This window comes from Protopterus annectens, chromosome 3.part0, assembly GCF_019279795.1.
Source record: "Protopterus annectens isolate FY-2018-M chromosome 3.part0, PAN1.0, whole genome shotgun sequence".
NCBI classification, from domain to species: domain Eukaryota; kingdom Metazoa; phylum Chordata; order Ceratodontiformes; family Protopteridae; genus Protopterus; species Protopterus annectens.
This window is the reverse complement of record NC_056731.1, coordinates 289,290,663-289,317,827: the sequence shown is the minus strand read 5'-3', so window position 1 is coordinate 289,317,827 and position 27,165 is coordinate 289,290,663.

Below are 27,165 nucleotides of genomic sequence, written 5' to 3'. Positions count from 1 at the left end.
CTTTGGCATATTATCGGGGGGTTGCCCATACAGGACGCAATACAGTTGACTCCAGTGCTGGGTGTAAGATCATACAGCAGTATCTGTCATGGCACACACAGGAATAGCTGACTATTGCTACTATCTCAGTTGTATCCACACACTTAGTATGTTTGCACACTGTGGAGTATGACATGAGTGAGCAAGCAGTGAACAGTGCCAGCCAGTTTGTCCTTGCTGTATCTCTACATAGTGTACTTCCATGTATGTGATCCTGTAATGTGTTGCCATTTTGCTGTCTTTCAGGAATCATGTACTCTAGACACTGTGCACCTTTCTCAGATGCAGAGAATGAAATTATACTGGGAGGACTGTGGCAACATCATGACATCATATTGTCCAGGAGGAGGCAAAACAGGGAACAGTGGGCTGCATTGTGGGCTAACCTTGTCCATGATGTGAATGTCATGGGTCATCAGGTAGGATATATGAGCAGGTACGACATCGCACAACCAATATGATCAGCGCTGCATTAAGAAGAGTAGCAGATGTAGCCAGGGACTGTAGCATCACTGGTTGAGGGCCTGCAGTGGAACAGCCACTCACAGCCACTGAGGAATTCCTGGTAAACCTAGTTACACATAACAGCTCCCAGGCATCCATCACACTGTACATCATGGATGTGGGAGTCACAGTTTCCACAGCAGAGGAGTATACAGGTAAGCTTAGTTTGATCAGCATTGTAATACTGTAGCATTCAGAGTGTGTCAGGGTGTACATACTTTTATGTGGGTGTCAGGTCTTTGTTCTTTGGGGGGAGTTTAACCACAGTTTTACTCTCATACTCAGAATGTGACAAATACAACAATTAACACAGTAGCTATTGTAATTGTGAGATATATGGACATATTACCTTGTGCTGCAACATGTGGTGGTACTGACATTACCTCTCTCTCAACTTTTCACAGGGCCGTCAGGTATTGGCCAAGCCCATGGTCCTGTTCCGGGTAAGCATGACAGATTTACAGCAGTATACCACTTGACTGCCATCCCAGGCCTGCTGCCTGCATTGCTGTGTTGTCAGCATGATTGCCAACTGCACACATATTTTCTGACTCTACACATGTTAGAGTCATACCTCTGCCTTGTAGGTAAGACTACACTGACAAATGTGATGGTATTGTCGGGACACTACAGAGTGTCATATTTGCCAACTTTCCTTGGTCCATCTTACCTGCACAGTGAACACGCATTTGTGGAAACTTCACTATCACCACATATCAACAGAGGAGTACTGCACACCATCAGGGATGCAACCTTTTGCGTACAACAGGATGTAGATGTGTGAATATACTTACAGAGAATAGGGATTACAGCATTAAGCCTTTCTTAGACCTGTGATAATGACATGCCATTGATCTCCTGATTTCTTACACCTACAGAGGATGTACAATACACCAAGGGTGCATTGTTTCTTGTCATTGTGGCACACTGGTCTCATTGGACTGATCTTATGTAGTGGTTGTAATAGCATACTGCTATTTTTTTGGCACTGTTCTTTTGGCATATTATCAGGGGGTTGCCCATACAGGATGCAATACAGTTGACTCCAGTGCTGGGTGTATGATCATACAGCAGTATCTGTCATGGCACACACAGGAATAGCTGACTATTGCTACTATCTCAGTTGTATCCACACACTTAGTATGTTTGCACACTGTGGAGTATGACATGAGTGAGCAAGCAGTGGATAGTGCCAGCCAGTTTGTCCTTGCTGTATCTCTACATAGTGTACTTCCATGTATGTGATCCTGTAATGTGTTGCCATTTTGTTGTCTTTCAGGAATCATGTACTCTAGACACTGTGCACCTTTCTCAGATGCAGAGAATGAAATTATACTGGGAGGACTGTGGCAACATCATGACATCATACTGTCCAGGAGGAGGCAAAACAGGGAACAGTGGGCTGCATTGTGGGCTAACCTTGTCCATGATGTGAATGTCATGGGTCATCAGGGTAGGATATATGAGCAGGTATGACATTGCACAACCGATATGATCAGTGCTGCATTAAGAAGAGTAGCAGATGTAGCCAGGGACTGTAGCATCACTGGTGGAGGGCCTGCAGTGGAACAGCCACTCATGGCCACTGAGGAATTCCTGGTAAACTTAGTTACACATAACAGCTCCCAGGCATCCATCACACTGTACATCATGGATGTGGGAGTCACAGTTTCCACAGCAGAGGAGTATACAGGTAAGCTTAGTTTGATTAGCATTATAATACTGTAGCATTCAGTGTGTCAGGGTGTACATACTTTTACATGGGTGTCAGGTCTTTGTTCTTTGGGGGGAGTTTAACCACAGTTTTACTCTCATACTCAGAATGTGACAAATACAACAATTAACATAGTAGCTACTGTAATTGTGAGATATATGGATGTATTACCTTGTGCTGCAACATGTGGTGGTACCGACATTACCTCTCTCTCAACTTTTCACAGGTCCGTCAGGTATTGGCTAAGCCCATGGTCCTGTTCTAGGTAAGCATGACAGATTTACAGCAGTGTACCACTTGACTGCCATCCCAGGCCTGCTGGCTGCATTGCTGTATTGTCAGCATGATTGCCAACTGCACACATATTTTCTGACTCTACACATGTTAGAGTCATACCACTGCCTTGTAGGTAAGACTACACTGACAAATGCGATGGTATTGTCGGGACACTACAGAGTGTCATATGTGCCAACTGTGCAGAGTCTACACAAATGTCAACAGTGTACCTCACTGCTGCTGATGAGATTGCATTGTAATGAGATGTGATTTTCAAGTAACTACAGCTGTTAGTGGGAAGAGTATTGTCCTCATGTCGTACTATGTGAGGTTGAGTTTTCAACAGGTCTGTCATACTGATGACAGTATATAGAGCCTTACATATATCTCAACATAGTACTGCAGAGCGTAATAGTGCAGGTAGTAATGTACTGCTTTTTTCTTTGTTATCACAGATGACCAAGGGTTGGTGTTTGTCCCCTACACAACCTGATGTCAGTGTCTCCTCAGACTCTGATGATGATGGTGACCGTGGTAAGGCACAGGCAGGGGTTTCAGGGGCTGAATCTGTCACAGAGTTGACATGCCTCTTCTTCCCTCATTGGCACCTCACACAGTCAGTATATCCGCACATACCCAGTCCCTGAAGGCTACAGATATTGGATAGTCAGAGGGGGGGGGCATTAAACTGGAAAGTATAGCAACTATGGCTCCAGTGTGTATGGTCACTGGCCATAGCCAGAGAGCTGGTGCGATCCCACATGGGCAGATTGACAGGGGTGCTTGTAAGAGCCCTGCTGTCCATCCACCACCTGATGCAGGTGTCACATCACAGGTTACTCGGCACATGTTTTGGGCTGTCATGGAGGCACAGATGTATTCTTAGGGTTACGGATGCAGCACAGTCTGACATCCATGACTGCCTCCACCACAGTGGAGACACCATGGATATGTTCACTAATGCAGTGGACAGAAGGTTGGCTGAGACAGTGTCTGTCTTGGATCACACATTGTCTGTCCTGGAACATGTGGTTGGAGTTGAGCATCAGACTCGTGGATGTAGGTCAGCAACCCCATCTGCTAAGAGTCCATATGGCTATGCACAATCACGGTCCCATAGTGGCAGTACATCTAGTGCTACAGAGAGGAGTGTGCTGTCCACACCACAACATGACAGGCCATAGGCTCATGATCCTGGGAATTCCCATAGGAGAAACAGTCTCAGCAGACAGCAGTCACCATCAGGTACTAGCACCACTTCTGATCTTGGGCATAGAGGTGCCAGTGCAACTCCTGGCAGAGCCAGTTCCCATGTTGGGGGGCTGGAGATGGTGAGCTGTCAGCTCCACCATGTACGGTCCAAAGCTGTCCAACATACACACATGTAGGGCTGGCACCGAGCTTGACTGTGTACACACACACACCACTGTCAAATGCAGGTCACCTCCAGAGACACACAGTACCTTTCCTTGGTCCATCTTACCTGCTTCACCTTCCTGACTCACACACATGCTGTCAACCATTTGGGTCAGTCTAGGCCTCCTGCACCCCCCCTCACTACAACCTGTAAAAGTGTAGATACCTGTGCCACATTCCTATCATCCTTGCCTTCAATGCAGGGAAATGAAGCTATGTGTCTGATGCACAGGGTGATTATATTAAGCAACATGTACTTGTGTAATGCAGTGTTGGTTTGCTATGCCACTTGTAGTGGTTACTGACAGATACTGTATGCTGGCATTTGTCATGAGTATGACATATATTTTTGTGTACCTTATGTTGTATAATTTTGTAATGGCTGTTTAGTTACACAATGACAGGTGTGTCACAGACCTGTTTCTGTTTCAGGAGTCCATTGAGGTAACCTATGGATACACAGAGGTAATAAAGCAGCACAGGATAGCATGTCAGCATAGCAGAAATATGTCTTCAGCAAGGTACAGCACTATAAGTGAATGGCTCCGTGGGTTCATATGTGTACAACAGGCTAAGAAGGGCAATGGTGGCATTCAGTGTACTCTGCATCCCTAATCTGTGAAAAGGTCTGCTACCCTTGGTAAGTGTCATCAAGGTTTTGGGAACTAACACATCTACAAGCTGTGATGATGGAGCTGACCCATCTACAAATATCCTGTGTCCAGTACAGATAGTTGCGTGACACCAGTTATGATTGTCATGTTTTGCATCCCATTGTTTAACCTGCATATGATGTGTGTCACAGCAGATGTGTGCTTCAAATGCATGGGGGCCTGTTTCATGTAGGGTGTACTGTCTGTGTTACATATCAGTCTCTCCAGGATGTACTATGTATAGCACAGTGATGTTGTGGGTGTGTAGAACAGGTGAGGCATGTGTTAGTCCTGTCATGGATACACAGGAGGTACACAGTGGGATCTGATACCACCCTGTATGGAGCCATACACATCCCTTCCAAAGCATTTAGGAGACAGACTACACATGTACGGTCGTGACATGGACTCTATAGAACATGTTATCTACACTGTGTATTGGTGTACCATGGAACCTGTCTGGCTGCTACTGTTGTATGATATGCCTGTGTAGTGACATGGCAAGGATGCCATTGCACACAATGATAGGTGTGATGACTGCCACATTCAGTATAGCAGTGACAGTCTGGGATTTACATCCCAAACTTGTTGGTATAAGTTGTACAACAGTGACTGCATTCCCACATCTTTCTGACCAGTGAAAGTTAAAGGCTACATTACTTTTTGTGTCCATAACTCCATGTGTAATGGCTCAACTGTGTGCAGTGTGTGGAGGCTACAATATTTTGCAGGAGTGAATGATTTCCCACAGGATAGTATTGTGCATTCGTTGTCATTTAGTCTTTGTCACTGGCTCAGACAACAACTGACTGTATCTTAGGCCATCCTGCATAACTGTTGGTTCTGTGTGGGATTCTGTGACAGCTCCTAATATGCAATCACCTACTAATGTACTCAGTCAGAGGTCCTGACAGTGGCTGTGACTGCAGAGAGGGAATATGTAGAAGGGGTACTCCAATAATGGAGGATGGTGAACTCCACTGGTGACTGGTGTCATTGCAGTGTAGGTCTCCCAATGCTATGTTCCCAGAGTATGACTGTCAGACACTTGCCTATCCACCAGCTGACACAACACTCTGTACGTCATGGTCTGCTGTCATAATGTTGTCATACACCTTGTCAGGCCATGGTTGGTGGAGTGAGACTTATGTCTGACATCCATTGCATAGTGTAACAGTCAATGGGCTCCACCGGTTACAGTCAGTAGGCATGATCTGGGCTTGAGCAAATGTAACAGTGTTTGGTCAAGTGTCAGTAGGTGTACGACAGTGTTAGTGCTTGTATCCATAATAACTGCTATCATGGCATTTCAGATGACATGACTTAGAGATCTGGGGGCAGTGCTTGGCACCACATGCAAGTTGTCCTGTGTGCAAGTAAGTATTGCAGTTACTTCCAGCATGTTGCAAGAAGAGTCATGCAAGGTGTCTGTAAAGTGCGCAGACATACATGTTAGGGAAGTGTAATATGTAGACATTGTGTTGCTTAGAAGGGCTGCAGCTCACTTGCCCAAAGAATGGCCCAAGTCCTTACCTACAATGCCCTGGGGCAGTGCCGTGACATCCCTACATAGGGAACCAACTTACTGCATCATTTGTTTACCAGTATGGGTGACCACTACAGCCCCACTGATGTGAGGTCCTATCTGGTAGGATCTGGCCACAGATCAGTTTCCTTAGAACTACTATCACGTACCTCCCTTGCAGACAATAATGACATATATGTCAAGAAAGCCATTTATTACCTCCTGTGGGATGGTTGACATAGAGTGACTGCACCTCCCCCTTCAGATGGGACAGGCAAGTATGCAGAGCTCTACACCCATGCATTATGTCAGCAGCATTGCAACTGCATGAATTTGGCTGTACAGGACAGGAGGGACACAGGGTCATCATGGCTCAGCAAAGCTGACTGGTGGAAAACTGCCATTAGCATGCTGTGCAATAACAGGTGGACATTGCTGTGTGACAGTTGGGGTGAGGGTGCCCTGCCTAACATGGAGGCACAATCTCCTCAGCTAAAAGAAGCACATGGTATTGTTGAGATGTGGTGTAGACATGGTAAGTGACAAAATTAGCCTACCACACAAAGCAGAACCACAATGCAGTGTAAGCTCAAAGGACAGGCCCAGATTGTCAGTGAACTTAGATGTCATGATGCCACATATGATGGGTCTTTACTCATAGCTAACCTGTACTCCTACACTGTCTGCAACTACACTCCCTTGTCCCCACCACATGTGACACATGACAGTCCTAGAACCAGTCCCATAACTTTCATATTTACAGAGCAGTTTGTAAATGGCCTTTCAATGGAAGATACAGTGGATATAAAACATTTACACACCCCTGTTAAAATGCCAGGTTTTTGTGATATAAAAAAATGGAACCACAATAAATCATTTCAAAACTTTTCCCACCTTTAATGTGACCTATAACCTGTACAATTCAATCGAAAAACAAATCTGTTAGCGGAAAAATATATAAAATAAAAAACATACAATATGCTGGTTGCATAAGTGTGCACACCCTTAAACTAATACTTTGTTGTGTGTGTGCACCCTTAAACTAATACTTTGTTGAAGCACCTTTTGATTTAATTACAGCATTCAGTCTTCTTGGGTAGGAGTCTATCAGCATGGCATATCTTGACTTGGCAATATTTGCCCGCTCTTCCTTGCAAAAGCTCTCCAAATCTGTGAGATTGTGAGGGCATCTCTTGTGCACAGCTGTTTTCAGGTCACCCCAGATTTTCTATTGGATTTAGGTCTGGACTCTGGCTGGACCATTCCAAAACTATTTTTTTTTCTGGTGAAGCCATCCTTTTGTTGATTTGGATGTATGCTTAGGGTCATTGTCATGCTGAAAGGTGAAATTCCTCTTCATCTTTCTAGCAGACGCCTGAAGGTTCTGGGCCAAAAGTGACTGGTATTTGGAACTCTTCATAATTCTGTCCACCTTGACTAAAGCCCGAGTTCCAGCTGAAGAAAAGCAACCCCAATGCATAATACTGCCACCACCATGCTTCACTATGGGAATGGTGATCTTATAGTGATGCAAAGTGTTGTTTTTACGCCAAACGTACCTTTTGGAATTCTGGCCAGAAAGTTCATCCTTGGTCTCATCAAACCATAAATCATTTTCCCATATGCTTTTGGGAGACTTGATGTATTGTTTTGCAAATTTTAGCAGGGCCTGGATGTTTTTCTGTGTAAGAAAAGGCTTCCGTCTTGCAACCCTACCCCATAGTCCAGACATATGGAGAATACGGGAGATTGTTGTCACATATAGTACACAACCAGTACTTGCCAGAAATTCCTGAATCTCCTTCAGTGTTGCTGTAGGTCTCTTGGCAGCATACTGACCAGTTTTTGTCTCGTCTTTTCATCAAATTTGCCAGGACATCCAGTTCTTTCCCATATTTTCTCCACTTATTTATGACTGTTTTCACTGTGTTCTATGGTATATCCAATGCTGTGGAAAAATTTTTGTACCCTTCTCCTGACTGATACTTTCAGCAATGACATCCCTTCAAATTTTTGTAAGCTGTCTGTGAACCATGGCTTTTCCTGCAGCAGGCAACTGAGTAAATGTCAGAAAAATCCTACTAGGACAGCTGAATTTTATTTGGGGTTAATCAGAGTCTCTTTAATTGATGGCAGGTGTGTACCCAAGAAGACTGAATGTTGTAATTAAATCAAAAGGTGCTTCAACAAAGTATTAGTTTAAGAGTGTGCACACACATTAAAGTATGAGTTTAAGGGTGTGCACACTTATGCAACCAGTGTATTGTACATTTTTTTTTTTTTTATATTTTTTCCCCTAACATATTTGTTTGATTTTCAATTGAATTGTACAGGTTATAGGTCACATTAAAGATGGGAAAAGATTTGAAATGATTTATTGTGGTCTCATTTTTTATATCACAAAAACCTGGCATTTTAACAGGGGTGTGTAAGCTTTTTATATCCACTGTACACAGCATCTACTGCACATGCTAACATTCCAGGCTGCATCCCAAGTGTGATCTGACAAGGATTACTAACACCATTGGGAAACCCTTGCAATCAAACTGACACCACTGGCTGCACACCAACTGTACTGCCCTTCACAGAGGTGGTGCATCCACTGATAAACATAACTATATACCTCTTTTTTCTAAGTATCCATATCTGTATGCCCATAGCGGCAATCATCATGGAGCTGATCAGCACACATATATGGGATCTACACACATATGACTGTACACAGGTTGGATGTGTGACATGGGGAGCATGACTGTTACACATGGTGGACATTTCCAAGGCAGTCACCAAGGACCTGGATGAGGGTACATCAGGGCATACAACCTCCAGACTGAGCCAAGCTTTCTGACAATATCCCCTGGTCAGGCAACATTTACAAAGCCCCACTTAGGCATCCATGATACTGTCATTGTAGGGGTCACTAAGTGGCCTATTGATGGCACACATATGCAACAAAGGGACATCCACCTCTAACAGCAGATCTGTAAGCAGCAGTGCTCAACATGGCACAGTCCTGGGTCCTCTACTGCTTGTAATCCACCTTAATACAGGACCCTACTAAATGACTGTAGCTAACAATGTTGGCTGATGCCTGCAAATTGTGAACACTCACAGAGTCTCTGTAGTATGTCACTAGCCTGCAAGATGTTATTGCAAACATATGCCTGTTGACATACTAATGACCATAAACTCCAAGCAAATATATATGTAGTATCATTTCCATCAGGTAGACCTATGTACCTGGTAAGTAGCACATCAGTCGCAACTTGTGATTTACATACCCAGGGATGAAAGAACAGGGCACACAGACCTGGCCACACAGGTTTACACCTAATGTGCCTCAGATAACCATGTGTCTTCAGTGGTATGACAGGAATCATATGGCATAGCTGAGGCAACAGTAATCAGTAAGTGACATATTCATAATCTCCACATACTCTTCTCTCAACAATCCAATATCTGAGTACAATGGCCATTTGGTGACATACCTTTCCATGCAGTACTGGCAGTTGCACACAACAGTATGGTCCATCACAAGGACACTTCACGTCATCAGTATGTGTTTACTGGGGATCATCTGCAGTGAGTGTCATTGTCACCTGTGGCATATAGAATATTCAGAGTTGATCTGTGCCTTGCATACAGGACAGTCTGTGACTCTAATTGATTGCATATGCTGCCTATCTGTAGGAAGCATAGTACATGGATGATTTACTGTAAGGACATTCACCTAGTTTGTGACATTAGTACTACATGCTTGTGGGAGAGATTTGTCTAGGAGACTTAAATACTCCCTTGGAACATAACCCTGCATAATGGCACACAGGGCACCTCAGCACATGCCATCTGTATGATTGGCTGGGCAACCATCATCTCAACACAGAGCATCTGCCTGTGTCCCTCTTGGACTGGAGAAATATGTGCTGATCCTGTAGCTACGAGTATAAAGATGTCTATAATTGTGAAGGCTGTATGGCTATTATGCTAGTTAAGTTCAAGCAACCTATGGTTCCATAACATGATGTAAAATGCTCTAACAGGCGCACACACAAATATATCTACATTGAGGCTAGCACCACTTCCAATCACTGCATAAAGGACATGCCAAGGCACACATGTAGTGCAAGTTGGCTGTATGTAGATGAGAACACTTACCTATGTAATGGTATACACTACAGATCACAGTACATGTTGCATGCAGCATACTTCATGTCTGCTAGTACTATCAGTTTAGGATATATTATGCTTGATGACATAAGTAGGCTGTGTTGAGGTCCATCCTTTGGGGGCCACATCATCCACTACAAATAAAACACTGCAAAACTCCACCTATTTGTAAGTTACCAAGGTTATCAAATGTGTGCCATATGGATATATATATATATATATATATATATATATATATATATATATATATATATATATATACATACATACACACTAAGTGGGCCGGAGGGAGATTAATTAGAACCCCTACATATCTAGTCTTGTACACTGCAGATCACAGTACTTACTGCACTATGTTGTCACTGGTAGTCTTAAGATGGATGACATCATCAGGCCTTGTAGAAGAGGGCAATTTGGAAGCCAGCAGCAAGTTACAAGGCCAAAAAGTGCATAACCATTGCAGGTGGATATCCCATGAGGGCATGTCCATTGTTTTGTAGGGGGATACACACACACACACACACACACACACACACACACACACACACACACACACACACACACACACACACACACACACACACTAAGTTGGAGTGAGATTAGAACCCCTCCCTATCACGTCTTATACACTACACATCACAACACTTATCACATATTTCTGTGAATTCACTTTAGAACATTGAAAGCCCATAACATTGAAATTCAAAACATTGATTGAGACCAGAATCTTGAAAATTCTAAACACTGAAAACTCAAAACATTGAATGCCATAGAATTGAAAATACTTAGGAAACCAACATTTAATATATGCCAGCACAGCTACATACAGGAACCACTGCATAAGTCTGATGCTGCACTGTCAGCTGGTAGTATTAAGGTGGATGACATCATCAGGCCTTGTAGAAGAGGGCAGTTTGGAAGCCAGCAGCAAATTATAAGGCCAAAAAATGCATAACCATTGCAGGTGGACAGCCCATGAGGGCATGTTTGTTTTGCAGGGGGCTATATATATATATATATATATATATATATATATATATATATATATACGTATATGTGTACACACACACACACACACACACACACACACACACACACACACACACACACACACAGCAGGCTGGAGTGGGATTAGAGCCCCTACCTATCTAGTCTTATACACTAGAGATCACAGTACTTACAGCACACACCACAGGTTAAGTATATTGTATATGTAATTGCAGGCACAGTACTTGTGCATTACACAAACTAGGCTTGTGTTGAACTGCATCTCTAGCCTGCAGAGGGACATTGCTTCATTCTACTATATGCATTTAGTATCCTAGCAGTGAGACAACTGTTACTATCCTAGATATGTGTGTACAGTTACCAGTATGGTCATATGTGGCTACTTGCAGTTAGATAGCAAACCTGTGGGCACCAACAATGTGCCCTGTGCATGTTTGCATAGACAACATTATACATTACACCACCTGCTCACCTATGTCTGTCTACGTGGTGACATCCAGCAGGCACAGGGGTCTGAAGGCAAATGGATTATGTACTGTTGCACCCTTAGTTTGGATCCTTTGAGCAACTGTATGGCTGTGTGATAGTGCAGATTTACTCATCATTATTAGGGTATGTAGGACAATACAGACATCCACACACATATTTCTGTGAATTCACTTTAGAACATTGAAAGCCCATAACATTGAAATTCAAAACATTGATTGAGACCAAAATCTTGAAAATTCAAAACACTTAAAACTCAAAACATTGAATGCCATATAATTGAAAATACTTAGGAGACCAACATTTACTATATGCCAGCACAGCTACATACAGAAACAAAAAAAAACAAACCATATTACACTTCAACTATAAGCAGGGGAGCAACCCCCCGTGCCCCCACACCCCCTGCTACTTAAATAGATCAACTCCGAAATCACACTACACAGAACAAAACAGCAAACATATCATTCCGCTCTTCATGACTGCATGTATAAAATGTAAAAAACTGTCCTTGACCTTCTTTTAGAAACACTACTTCACTGTTAAAACATTACACATTATTATATATCTCTCTGCGATACTTACCAGAGTTGCATAGGTAACCTCAGTCATGTTCCCTTCTTACTTACTATACTACAACATAACACATCTTAGTGTAGTGTAGTGCGATCTCAGAGCTGATATATTTAAGTAGCAGGGGGTATGGGGGGGTGCAGGTGAGCTTGCCCCCCCTGCTTATAGTTGAAGTGTAATATGGTTTGTTTTTGTTTTTGCATGTAGTTGTGCTGGAATATAGTACACGCTGATTTCCAATGTATTTTCAGTGTTATGGGATTCAATGTTTTGAATTTTTAGTCTTTTGAATTTTCAAGATTTTGGTCTCAATATTTTGAATTTCAATGTTATGGGCTTTCAATGTTCTAAAGTGAATCAATTTCTGTATATATAACAGGGATGTATGTATAAATGTAGCTGTGTGTGTGTGTGATATGCATGTGTTATGTAGATATATGGGGAGATTCTGTGTATCATTTTAATATATATCGCTATATATATCGGTATATATCTATTTCACACTCCATAGCAAAAGATATACTATGTATGTGAGAGACAGATATAGTGACAGAGAGATATGTATGCATATATGTCTGTATGTATAGACATATGTATACAGAACAGGCCATTTTAATGAAAGTGCAACAGAAATGGGCACATTTTAAGTAAGTGTATGGCCATGCCCAGTGAGACTGTTAGTACTTATAAAGTGACTCCAGGCCATACGTACCTGTACTCCAGTCCGGGATTTTGTGTGTTACAGATTTGCCCCTGTTTTTGCAGTACTGCACTTCACTCAAAATGTCCACAGCATTCCTCAGTTGTCTGCTGTACTGACTATGCGACTGTGGTTCATAATGTTACACCACACACAGACTGACAGTCTGCATACCTCTCAACTGTACAGATTTCTACAGAATGTCCAGGTTTCACCTCATATTTTTGGTCTGTTCCTCATACATATGTGGTTTTCTGGCAAATTAGTGAATATTGAAGTCACTAGTCACTAAATAATACTAAATAAAGACAAACATTTGAGTTTCAGACTTTATATCCTTCAGAAAATATGTATTAATGCAAAACCTTTTATTCTAACAAACTTTCTAGGTCTGTAGGAGCAATATTTAAATTCTGTCCCTATTTTTGGGCCTTTGTCCCCCATTCATTCTGGCTTTGTCCAGATTTCTTGCACTAAGAGGTTGAGAGGTATGACAGTATGTGAAAACACCAACATAATATTACCTCACATGCAAACGATGTGAATATTCCCAGATTAGAACCATCAACACCATCACCCATGCTAACTTCCCTAGTTCACTGAGCCACACAGACTGCCAGAGAGGAGTCATTCATCACACACTCAACAGCATAAATATGTACATTGTTTTTCCTGCATTATGTGAGACATACAACGTGTGATCAGGTTCTATGTTACAGCCCTGAGATTGCCTGGTCTGCTGATATGCCAATGCTGACTTACTGTTAAAGCAGTTATATGGGAACACTGCTGTTTTGGGGGTGGGGGAACAACAGCACATGATCTGCTGGGCTAGACAGTAGTCAAAATATCATGAGACCTCACTGTTTCACATTTCCCTTGAATGATGTAGTGAATATTCGAACCATGAGGCCTAGTGATTATTAGGGAACGCATACTATTGGACTGGGTATCAGTAGTCCCATATGGATGTCACTTTTGTCCACATAACCCACTATATTTCCTTACATAACTGCAGCAGATCCATACATACAATATTATATTATAGTAATCCTTACAAGCAGTGTGTAGGTTAGAAACTTACCTTGTGAATGCAGCAGTTGACAGAACTGTAGTTCAGGGCTGACTGCATGTAATGCAAGCAGTACACAGCCAATACACAGATCGGTGCAGGTTGTGTGGCTTGACTGGCATCAACAATTTTACTATGTGTATGTGAGTAGGAGTAAGGTGTCAGCCCCAATGGTCCTAGGTTGTGAGTGAATGTGGTATGTGTTGTCTCTTAGCCAAAGCCAGGGTGTACAGGGCATGCCTAGGTTTGCCTACAGGGACATCATCAGGGGGTTCCTCCTCCTCCAAGTCCTTCTGTGAGTGTGGCTGTGGTGGCATAGGCACTGGTGGGGGCTGTGTATCCCTTCTCTTTGCTGATCCTGCTGCAACAGTTTCCACAGAATAATATTGTGTAGCATGGCAAATACTGTGAAGATCTGTGTGCATGTGGCTGGAGTATACTGCAGGGCTCCTCCAGATATATCAAGGCACTGGAACTGTGACTTCAGAAGCCCAAACATATGCTCTATGATATTCCTAGTTTGTGTGTGTGTGTGTCTCATTATGGCATACTTCTGTGGGTGTGCATTTCTGATGGGTGTCATCATCCATGGTTCCAGTGCGTAACCAGCATCCCCCAGTAAATGGCCATGTGGGATGTCCCCCCTAGCAAACATCTGGTACAGCTGTGATGCATGCCAGATATAGGAGTCATGATAACTGCCAGGGCTGCCAGCACACACATTCATGATAATGCCCTGGACATTACACAAGACCTGGCAGTTGACGGAGTGGTAACCCTTGCAGTTGATGCAGATTCTACCCCCCTCACCAGATGGTGCCTTGATGTGTACATGAGTGCAATATATGGCACCCAGTAACTCAGGGTAGTGTGCTACACAGTATAAGTGTTGTATATTGCCTCAGGGGTGAGGGGAAAAGAAATATCATCACTGGCATGTGGTAGCATGGCATCCAGGAACTGGTGGAGTACTCTGGATGCTGATGCCAATAAGACCCCCATCATGTCCCCAGTTGGTCTTTGGAAAGTACCTGTAGCTCATATCCTAAGAGCTACACATGTCTTTTTTTCCACTGGGATGGGTTCCCCTCTTTTGGCTCTGGTTCTGAGTTGAGAGCAGCAGAGCTCAGTGAGTTCTTGTAGTATGTCCCTGTCCACTCTGTAGTGCTCTACAATCTCCAGCTCATGCAGCTCCTGGAAAGTTACCCTGGGCCTGAACACTCTTCTTCTTCTCTGCCCAGGGCTATTGTCAGCAGCAGAAGCACTGACTTCAGCATTTAGCACATACAGATGTAGCAGACTTGCAGCAGCACCTAGCATTCTCTCAGTTGAAATTCTCAAGTCTGTACTCTAATGGTGCAGAGTATGGGGGAAAATCAGATTGTAGGGTGTATGCATACTTTATAGTGCTCTGCTGTAGGTGTTGACTGTGTGATTGGCTACCTGTGATGCATTGCACCTGCCTAGTGTATCAATAACATTATTTAAAGGCCCCTAGTTTAAGTTAAACATGGATTAAGAATGATTAACATGTCATTGGCCTTTTAGATACATTCAGCACTGTAGTGTGCCATGCAAATGCATGCCCCGTAGGTAAACAAAGCTTAGACGTTAGTGCACACACACCCCTGCAAGGATATGCTCAGCATGGTGGTGTGCCACACAAACAGGTGCAGCTAAGCTGAAATAAGCTTAGAAGTCATTGGACACACCCTTCCTGCTGTCAGCTACCTTCTGCCTACACTGAGGGGATATGCAGACACGATTACCCTTTTCTGCTATTCAGTAACCACCTCATTTGTGTAGGGTTCTGTGCTCACAGCTTGGAAACTACACACTTCATATCCACACAGGGTCCTGTAATGCATTTCTGTCACATAATGTTAATTTTGTTTTTTCCAATTTTTTAAAAAAAAATCTTTTATAAAACATGTTTGCGCACTATGGCGCGCTGCACAAACATGCTCAGATTATTAAAAAAAAACATTAATTTAACTTATTTCACCTTCCTTTAATTTTTCAGACACATGGAGAATAGTTTTGCTCATATCTGTATGTGGTATTGCATTTCTATCCATCTATCTACATTTTTACAGCAGCGTTTGTCTGTCTGCACACCTGTACATGGAATTTTTCTGTGTACACTATGGACACTGACATGACATCTGCAGAGCTGCCTAGCTGCTTGCTGGATCACTCTACCTGCCTCATCTGCATGATATTCACCTGCTTATGAGGTGTTTTGCATGATATGGAACTTCCTGTGTTTGCATACGCATGCACACCACCCAGCAGTGCTGACTGAATCTAAAACTTTTCATGCAAGCAGTACGGCACAATGCCTACATGGTAAAAAAGACCATGTATTTATTAAATTTCCTCAAATGTAATTGTATATAACGCAGCCTGCTAAAATGTTTGAACATTCTGAAACAGAGTATTATAGTGTGCTTTAAGCATATGTAGTATGTAGCAGATATGTGGGTAAAGTAATAGCCTCCCTTGTGTTTACAACATTGTGCTCCAGTGCAGTTTCTCTGCTGACATGGTTAGTAACTATACAGATTCCAGGCTGTCAGCATGGTGAAGATAGAAATTAGGTAAAAACTCATTGGATTTGCTGAATATCAAAAACGAATAACCCTGTAGGATGTTCACTCCATGTAGTCATTTCCACGGTGTTTTTGTTTTCAATGGATGTTGTGATGCCCATGCTCTGGCCCAGCAATCAAGGAGCCTCAATCCTCACCACTAACACTAGTGAGGGGTGTCTCATATAGGAGGAAAGATAAGAAATACACACAGTAAAATGCAATTTCCCTTAAGAGCACACAGAGATCACAGTCAGTCTGGGGCTGATCGCTCCATTGCTCTCTAGGTCCCCAATAAGACTCCCAACTGGTACAGCTATAGGGTCCAGATCTCAGCCAGCTGGGCAAGCTAAAACCTCCAGCACCCTCTCTGTCCAGCCAGTGCTTCATGTCCTTGCCCAAGTAGCTGACACACACACACACACACACACACACACACACACACACACACACACACACACACACACACACACACACACACACACACACACACACACACACAAACTTTGAGATAAGAGTTTTATACAACCACACAGACATTCCTGGGGAAGGCTGGCACAGGTTCTCCAGCTGTGCCCATTTTACCTAGACTATACTGTAGAAATCACTGCCACCACCCAGCTAATATTTATCAGCTACTCAAAGGTCCTTAAAGACCCTTCTTTAGTAAGCTCACACCAGGTCAGGAAGCAAAGCCATTAAGGACATTTATGCATGCAAATTCTGGCCATTAAATCTGGCCTTAAAACAGTAGGAAGAATCATTCATCTAGACAGGCTGGAGCCAACTTTAAAGATCAAAGACAGTCATAAAATGCTTGACTTATCTTCATTACAGTAGAGTGTACAGTTATTACATTTTTGCAGTTCCACATATAAGACTATTTTTATCATTTAAGACAACAAGCCTGAGGTTTACACTAATATTTACAAATGAAAGAATTATCTCCACAATTCTATCTGGCTAGGCTGGCAGTGTTCATCTATCTTCACCTAATCTTCACATATCCCCCCCCCAGAGAACTCAAGCTAGTTTTTCAAGTGACCCTTGAGAAATGCTGCTTGAGGGAGTTAGGTCTATCTGAGTATACCTTACCCCATTCCCTGTCTTGAGAGCCCATCTGCATTGGCATTGCTAATCCCACTGCGGTGCTGCATGGACATATATGCTTGCAACCCCAGGCTCCATCTTAGCAACTTTGCATTTTGCTGGCTGGCTTTGTTTAACCATGTTAGGGGGTTGTGATCTGTCATAACAGTGAATTTACTTCCATACAGATAAGGCTGAAGTTTCTGCAGTGCCCACACTATGGCTAGACATTCCTTTTCTACAGCTGCATAGCATTCCTCCCTGGGTTGGAGCCTACGGCTGAGATAAACCACTGAAATCTGGCTAAGTAGAGCCCCACCCAATGGTTCGAGGCATCCACCTGCACAACAAATTCTTTGCTGTAATCTGGAGTGGCCAACACAGGGGGTCCTCTGAAAGCTTCTTTAAGCTTCTGGAATGCCTGCTCACATGCTGGTGTCCACACTATCTTATCTGGCCTGTTCTTCCTTGTTAGGTCTGTGAGGGGAGCAGCTATGGTACTATAACTGGGGATAAACTAACTGTAGTACCCTGCTGTCCCTAAAAATGCCCTCACCTGCTTTTTGGTAACAGGTGCATACCATGCCTGAATAGCTTCCACTTTGGCGGGTTCTGGTCTTATCTTACCACTCCCCACTCAATGTACCAGGTAGGAGACCTCTACCATACCCACCTGGCATTTGTTTGGCTTAATGGTCAACCCTGCCCCGTGTAGTCTGCCCAGCACATCCCTGACATGTTGAAGGTGCTCTTGCCAGGAATGGCTGTAATGGCAATATCATCTAGGTAACCAAAGGCAAACCCTCCTGCTAAGATATGATCTACCAACCTCTGGAAAGTTGCTGGGGCATTCATCATCTCAAAGGGCATCTTTCTGAACTCATTCAAGCCAAAAGGAGTCACAAAGGCTGACTTCTGTCTAGCACTGGGAGTCAAGGGCACCTGCCAGTAACCCTTGGTAAGATCAATGGTTGTAAGATACTTAGCCCCACCAAGCTGCTCTATGGCCTCATCTGTCTCTGTGTGACTATTTAATTTCCTGTAGTTCACACAGAACCTGGTGCTGCCATCCTTCTTTGGCACCAACACCAGTGGGGAGGCCCAGGGACTGTTAGACTCTTGAATTACCCTTAGTTCCAGCATTTCCTGTACCTCCTCCCTCAGAGTCTGTTTGACTCTCTCAGTCACTCTATAGACCTTTAGGGTCCTGTATCCACCTGGTGCTGCCCCAGGTGAGTGCACCCTGGTTTCCCATTGAACATGCCCCCAAATTCCTGAAACACTGCTCGGATTTCTCGAACCTGGGTAGGAGATAGCTGCTGGGACATTGCTACCCTTTCCACTGAGTTGTCAGCCTGAGCCTCACTGAGGAGATCAGTTCCCAGATCTCCCTCAGACTCCTCCTGCAATCCTCTGCAAATGCTCAGCACAAGGGCCTCCCAATCATGGTAAAATTTCATCATGTTAACATGGTACAATTTGTGCCCCTGCCTTCTGCCTAGCAGTTCCACCAAGTAATTAACATCACTTACCTTTCTTACCACCTTGTAGCATCTCTCCCAAGCTGCTTGCAGCTTGTTGTGTCTGACAGGAATGAGAACCATTACCTGCTGCCCCACAGCATACTGTCTAGCTTGAGCATTCTTGTCATACCACACCATTTTCTGTTGTTGGGCTTCTGCCAGGTTCTCCTGGGCCAAGCCCATGAGTTCCTTGAGCCTTGTCCTGAGGTGTAGGACGTATGCCACAACAGACTCCTTGTGAGACTCGCACTCTCCTTCCCACTCATCTCAAATTAAATCTAGAGGTCCCCTCACCTTATGCACATACAGCATTTGTCCCATTCCCTCTTAAACTGATCTGCAAATGCCCGTAGCATGGACTTGATTGTAGAGTTTAACCTCTCAACAAGACCATTAGTCTGGGGATGGTTGGAGTGGTCTTCATGTGCTTCACCCCACAGGACTTCCACAGACAAGCCATCAGGTCTGACATGAAATTGGCACCTCTGTCAGTCAGTATTTCATTTGGGAAACCTACCCTGCTGAAAATCTCTAACAATGCATTTGCCACCTTCTCTGCCTCAATGGAGGACAAAGCCACTGCCTCAGGGTATCATGTAGCATAGTCCACTACCACCAGGATATACTTTTTCCCTGTGGAACTTGGGGTACTCAGAGGACCCACAATATCCATAGCTACCCTCTGAAATGGCTCCTCAATCAGAGGCAAAGGCATCAAAGGACATCTCACCTTGTCTCCTGCCTTGCCTACCATTTGGCACTGTTCACAGGTCCTGCAGTACCCTGTTACATTTCTAGAAATTCCAGGCCAATAGAAGTTCTGCATAATATGCCTCTTTGTATGTTTTATGCCCATATTACCTGCAAATGTAATAAAATGGGCTATGGCTAGAAGTGCCAGATGGTAGGCTCTAGGCACTACCAACTGCTGTACTCTCTCACCTTATAGCCCTCCCTCAGGGGTCCACTCTCTGTATAGTAACCCTTTGTCCCAGTGTATAGATTCCCCCTTTCCTTGAGAATCAGGTGCCTCCCTAGCTACCTGCCTCAGGCCTTGCAATGTAGGGTCTGAGAGCTGAGCCTGTCTCAACTCTCTCCTTGTAACCCTTCCCAGCTCCACTTCCACAGGAAGTCTGGCATCCTCTGACAGTGATGCCTCACTGCCAGCTTGGGTACTACTACTCACCTCTACTTTGCAGTCACTCTGTGCAAGGGACCATCAGTACCCCCAAGCAGCTGTGGCTCACCTTCAGTCTCACTGCTATAGGGTAGCTCCCTCCCTGATGTAACCACCTCACCAGTCCTGGCTACAAGTATGCAGTCTGCCTGGGTCTCCCCCAGGCTACCAGACCCACATGCTTGTCTCCTAGCCTGACTGCATGTAACTGCATAAGCATATGGTACTGCCTCATCCAAATCCTTCCCTATCAGGACATCTGCAGGATGGTAGTTTAGTATCCCTGTTGTCTCAAGACAACCTACTATTGCCATTTTGTCTTTCCCACTTACTGGCTCCCTCACCTTTTGTTCCCCACCTTGCCTCTGTGGACACCTGTATACCACATGGCCCCACATGTTGCATTCAAAACATTTAACCCTAGCTCCTGGACATGTACCTGGACTAGTAGCTTCCCCTGCTACTGGCAGATTCTGTTGGGGCAGTCTGTGCTGCCCACCATGGGTTCCTTTAGACCCATGAGCAGTACTGGGGGGTCCCTTTCCTGTGCAGGGCTGCCCTGCTTGCCAGGTATAGGTCTCCCTTCTTCCCCAACTCATTTGAAATAGCACATTGTCTATCAACTAAACAGATCCTTATGTCCTCAGGCAAAGTGCTAAGGGCTTGTTCCCTCACTAAGAGGTCTGCCAGCCCTTCAAAAGTGGTGACCTGACATCCACTCACCCACCTATGGAAATACGTGCTCAGTTCAGCAACATATTCACACACACTTTCATCTGCCTTTTGTTTATGCTCACAAAACTTTTTCCTATACATTTCAGGTGTTAGCTTAAACAATTCTAACAAGTGATTTTTAACAGCAGTATAATCAAAACATGCAACGTCAGACATTTTTGACAAAACAGTTACAACTTTACCATGGAGTAAGGGGCTCAGGAACAGTACCCAGAGCCTTTGGTCAACACTATACTCTTTGCATACCCTCTCAAACATATGAATGAAACTATCAAAGTTATCCCCCTCTTTAAATTGAGGAAGATATTTACTGACCTTTTGTGCTTCTGGGGTCCAGTTACTCCCTTCCCCATTACCTCCATGACTCTGGCAAAGAGTCAGCATTTCACTCTCATGCCTTCTCTGCCGTTCCTTTTCCTCGGCTTCTATCTCCAAATGCCTGGCCTCCAACTCAAGTCTCTCTAGCTCCAGATGGATTTTTAAGTCCTCTGCAGAAAGATTGAGCTGTCCATTCTCCGAGGGTATTATATTTCCACTGCTAGTCTGATTGTCCTCCTGGTTGCTGTTTTCTGATGCAGCTGTAACCAAGGCAGCAATCAGGTCTGCCTTAGTCAGGTTTCCATGCACTAGTCCCCTAGCCTGGCACATCTTCACCAGCTGGCTCCTTGTCAGCTTTCCATACTCCTCTGCTGACATGCTGCCTGCTCACCCTGACTAACTAAGCTAACAAAAGAAATAAAACAATTGTGATCTGAACTTTTGAGTATTCACTGTGTGGCTGATTTAGAGTACAAAACACCTTCAAAGCTCACTGTACACAAGCTGCAGGAATTCACTCTACCCACACCACTACAAGCCAATTAGTATTTACCAACCAATTAATATGTGGTGTGGATATCCCACCACTGCCAAACAATTAATATGTGATACCCATGCCCTGGCCCAGCAATCAAGGAGCCTAAATCCTCACCACTAACACCAGTGAGGGGCATCTCATATAGGTGGAAAGGATAACAAATACACACAGTAAAGTGTAATTTCCCTTAAGAGCACACAAAGATCACAGTTAGCCCCGGGCTGGTCACTCCCTTGCTCTCCAGGCCCCAGTAAGACTCCCCACTGGCACAGGTATAGGGTACAGATCTCAGCCAGCTGGGCAAGCCAAAACCTCTAGCAGCCTCTCTGTCCAATCAGTGCTTCGTGTCCCTGCCCAAGTAGCTGACACACACACACACTTTGAGATAAGAGTTTTATACAACCACACAGACATTCCTGGGGAAGGCTGGCACAGGTTCTCCAGCTGTGCCCCTTTTACCCAGACTATATGGCAGAAATCACTGCCACCACCCAGCTAATATTTATCAGCTACTCAAAGGCCCTTAAAAGGGTGTCCAATTATTACTGTGCAATATTATTATCCAATTGGTAAGTGTGACTGAACAGTCAAGGCTTGTTAGAGTGACTTGTTTCTTGTTAAAGTGTCACTATATACATGCAATGTACTCTAGAGCTTAAATTAACTCTACATAAAACAGCCACAGTTGAAAGGTTTAAAAATATTTCATAATAAATAATAAAAACACAAGACAATACTTTTTACTGCACAGTGCTAGTCAAGAGTTCAGAGATCACAGAGAAATACTTAAAATAATTCAGTAGCACAGTTCTGACATCACAGAAGAAACTTTTCTAAGAGAAAACACAAGTCTAAGATAAACTTACATATACAGCAAGACAGTGCTGATGAGTTGGATGGTCAAGACAAAATGCTTAATGCTCTCTGATTCTCTCTGTTTTTAAAATCACATTACTGGTTCACATTACATCATTCTTCACACTTTCCTGGGGTTCCCAAGTTAACAGGCTACGTTCTTTAGTAAGCTCACACCGGTTCAGGAAGCAAAGTCATTAAGGACATTTATGCATGCAAATTCTGGCCATTATATCTGGTTTTAAAACAATAGCAAGAATTCCTTCATCTAGACAGGCTGGAGCCAACTTTAAAGATCAAAGACAGTCATAAAATGCTTTACTTATCTTCCTTACAGCAGAGTGCGCTGTTGTTACATTTTTTCAGTTCCACATGTAACACTATTTTTACCATTTAAGACAACAAGCCTGAAGTTTACATTAATATTTACAGATGACAGAATTATCTCCAAAATTCCATCTGGCTAGGCTGGCAGCCTTCATCTATCTTCACCTAATCTTCACATATTCCCGCCCCCTCGGAGAAACGCTGCTTGATGGAGTTAGGTCTATCTGAGTATACCTTACCTTGTTCCCTGTCTTGAAAGCCCATCTGCATTGGCATTGCTAATCCCACTGCGGTGCTGCACAGACATATATGCTTGCAACCCCAGGCTCCATATTAGCAACTTGGCATTTTGCTGGCTGGCTTTGTTTAACTATATTAGGGTGTTGTGATCTGTCATAACAGTGAATTTCCTTCCATACAGATAAGGCAAAAGTTTCTGCAGTGCCCACACTATGGCTAGACATTCCTTTTCTACAGCGGGATAGCATTCCTCCCTGGGTTGGAGCCTACGACTGAGATAAACCACTAGATGCTCTTCCCCTCTGAAGAAATCTGGGTAAGTACAGCCCCCACCCCATGGTTTGAAGCATCCACCTGTAGAACAAATTATTTGCTGTAATCTGGACTGGCTAACACAGGGGGTCCTCCCAGAGATCACAGAGTAATATTTAAAATAATTCAGTAGTACAGTTCTGACATCACAGAAAAACACTTATTCTAAAATTTCTAGTTTCTAGCTATTTCTAAGAGAAAACACAAGTCTAAGATAAATTTACATATAGAGCAAGACATTGCTGATGAGTTGGATGGTCAAGACAAAAATGCTTAATGCTCTCTGATTCTCTCTGTTTTTAAAATCACATTCCTGGTTCATATTACATCATTCTTCACACTTTCCTGGGGTTCCCATGCTAACAGGCTACATTCTTTTGTAAGCTCACACCAGGTCAGGAAGCAAAGCCATTAAGGGCATTTATGCATGCAAATTCTGGCCATTAAATCTGGCCTTAAAAATAGCAAGAATGCCTTCATCTAGACAGGCCAGAGCCAACGTTAAAGATCTAAGACTGTAATACAATGCTTGACTTATCTTCCTTACAGCAGAGTGCACTGTTGTTACATTTGTGCAGTTCCACATGTAACACTATTTTTACCATTTAAGACAGCAAGCCTGAGGTTTACATTAATATTTACAGATGACAGAATTACCTTCAAAATTCTATCTGGCTAGGCTAGCAGCCTTCATCTATCTTCACCCAATCTTCACAGATGTCAGCAATGAGTGATGACATCAGGGGTGTGAGTCAGGTTACACTTTTAAAGTTGTACAAGTTGGTCTGTGGAGGGTGAAAGTGCATGTAAGCTATGCAGAAATCACAGGTTGCGTGTCATCCTCAGAATTTTGTTGTAAAATGTGTCTTCTCTGTCTGTTTCAAATAAGTTTTGTAAATTTTTTGTAGTTCATCCACAGGAAATGGAGGAATGAATGGCACCTTTTGTTGTATTTGTCATGTAAATAGTCCTGTGGCACCACGTATATATGTAGTTCTAGAGTGCAGCAGGTCCTGGGTTCCAGTACAGGCTGGGCAAGTTTCCTTTTTATACTCAATGTTTGCACAATATCATGGGAACAGAGGAAAATAATTACAATTTTGCCATGCTTACTTTATTTATGCATAGCTGCATGGGGGTGTGTGAGGGTGCACAGGGGTGCACAGAAGTGCATCTGGTGCACTGATGAGCAAGCAACAAGTATGTGTAACAGATGCTAATTACAGTATAAGGAGGTGAATTCCATTTTCATGAATCAATCCAACATGGTGCAGCTATTTAACATGCTAAAAAACATCCATGTAATTTCCATTCTTGATTTTCCAAAATACTTCAATACCACTGGAGTAGTGACAAGGAAATTTTAACTGACACAATGTTAGGGGCTGCTGCAGCTATTCTACATCTGCATGTGCTAGAGGCTGTAGTCAATGCTGCTGGTTTTGATGACAGTAGGTCTTGGCCAAGAAGTAGAAGAGTGTTCAGGCCCAGGGTAACTTATCAGACACTGCATGGCCTGGAGATTGTAGAACACTACAGGCTGGACATGGACACCTTACAAAAACTCTGTGAGCTCTGCCGCCCTCATCTCAACAGAACCAATTAACAGGAGCCCATCCCAGTGGAAACTAAGGTATGTAGCCCTTAGAATATTAATTACAGGTACTTTTCAAAGGCCAGCTGGGGACATGATGGGTGTGTCACAGGTATCAGCATCTAGGATCCTCCACCAATTCCTGGATGCTATGCTCATACATGCACCAGTGAGCACATATATTTTCTCTTTAGCTCTGAGGAGAGGGCTAGCAGTATGGAGAAGTACTACTCTGTAGCGCATTATCCTGAAGTACTGGGTACCATAGACTGCACTCATGTACACATCAAGGCACCACCTGGTGAGCCGGGTAGAATCTACATGAACCACAAGGGATACCACTCCTTCAACTGCCAATTCATATACAATGCCCAGGGGATTATCTTGAATGTGTGAATTAAGTAAATAGTACCATGGATTTGTGCAAAAAGTACTTTAACATGTGACAGCTGAAATACATTTAGTTTACTTATATGTGTCCATTAGTAAGTAAGAGGCCGCAGGTTTCAAAGATTCACACAGTCCTACCGCTGAAGAATATTAATGCTCACTACATGGTCTTATTTTTGCACCATACTCTTGCACTGGGAAATCTGTAAAGAGAGAAGTTAGACAGTACTGATACACATTGCAGTTTCTGACTTCTCAACCCTTCCCAAGGTCAAACAAAAGACAGGAAGCAGAACAAGGAGAGTAACAAGAGCATCATATTCTTGCTTGTGCCATAGCAGTAACAACTTTGCTTACCCACAAAAGAACAGGCTATGCTTGTTTGTGACATAACAGTACATGAGCTCCCCCCAAGAGCAGTGTAGCCTTCCTTGTGCCATAACAGTAACTCATCAATTGTCCCCCAAAAGAACAACTAAATGGCTGTTTGTAACATACAACCTGGCCTTCACTTACTGGCAAATGCATATCATATAACTTCCAGTTAATATCCACAAGCATTTTAAGGCCAAGGATATTGAATGCCTTCCACATTTGAATGTCTCACAGTACTGCTCAGATAATTGATGAAGTACCAAGAAAAACAGACAAGTAAGACAAAGTTGTATATTTGCAAGCAGAATCGTAACAGGTTGTGCCATAAGTAAGTGCACTACTTCCAAATGTAATAAAGAGGGTTAAAAGTACAAGTCACAGCTGAAGATCTCATAGCAGTGAACATTCTGAAGCATTTGCTTGTATGAACAATGACTTCAGTTCTTTGCTGCAAAACAGTTTGTGTGGCAAAGAGAGCTAAGGCATCCATCCTGTTTTGTGAATCTCATTGGTGTGGATGTTCAAATTTGGAACTGTATAGAAACATCTGATGTGTAGTATCACTTTGTAGTGTGTATGTCTTACTTTGCTTTTGCTCAGTTCACATATGTCTCCCTTTCCATTTGTTTTCCTACTTTTCTTTTTTTATTCCACTGTTTTTGTGATGCACTGCATAGCACAAAAAAATAACTGCAGGAGTGGCTGTGCTTAGGTGGCATCTGTGAAGTATGGCATTGCTGAAAGCAAACCACCTAGGAGGCAGACATACAGACATAGAACTCAGATACTTTCAATAAATGCTTTTGGTCATTACAAAAACCTGGTGTGGAGTAACAGTCACATACATTAGCAATGCAGGTCATGTTTGCGTATTGCTTACCTATGCGCAAACAGCTATATCTCGCATGCACTTACACTCAGTTAATCATAGTGCAAATCTGCTTCCCAATGCACACCTATCAACTGTT